The sequence below is a fragment of the Carlito syrichta genome, unplaced genomic scaffold (assembly GCF_000164805.1).
Source record: "Carlito syrichta isolate Samal-C Ts95f unplaced genomic scaffold, Tarsius_syrichta-2.0.1 Scaffold148020, whole genome shotgun sequence".
Taxonomy (NCBI): Eukaryota; Metazoa; Chordata; class Mammalia; order Primates; family Tarsiidae; genus Carlito; species Carlito syrichta.
The window spans coordinates 255,819-256,421 of NW_007092116.1; positions in this window are offsets into that span (position 1 = coordinate 255,819).

The following is a 603-nucleotide window of genomic DNA, read 5'->3' on the forward strand; positions in this document are numbered from 1 at the left end:
CCTAGTACACAGCTCCGAAGGAGTATCTTCTGCCATCAGGAGGATCCTCTCTCTCCCTGGAGTTCTCTGCCCCCAGTCCTCCAAGAAGGATCCTCTCCCTAGCCACCTCTCCAGACCCTCCTTCCTAGGGTCCTCACTCCCCTAGGGAAGGGTTGGGCGAATCCTAGCCCCAAGCCTCCCTCCCCCTTCCCATCAGCCTATCTCTAGAGTCGGTCTCGCCCTAAGATCTTCCAACCAAGTCCTCGCCCTAAGATCCTCCCCTCAAATCCTCCTACCCTAAGGCTTCCTCCCTCCAAGGGCCCAGGGTCCGGGTCCAGGGTCCAGGGTCCAGGGTCCAGCTCTCTCCAGGGTCTTCTCCTAGGACCCTCCCCCCAGGGGCGGGGGGAGGGGTCGCCGCCAGCCTCGAGAACTTACCTGCGAAAGTACGGGGTCTAAGCCTCTCAGCTCCTTGAAACCCGGCCCGCGCGACCGGCGTCTGAGAGTTTGGGGACCCCAATCCCCGCAGCGCGAGGCCGCTCGAAGTGCCACTTCGCGAAGTGCCGCCTCCACGCGCACCCGCCGCCGGCGCCCCCAGCTCTCCTCCCCCCACCTTCTGCTCCTTCT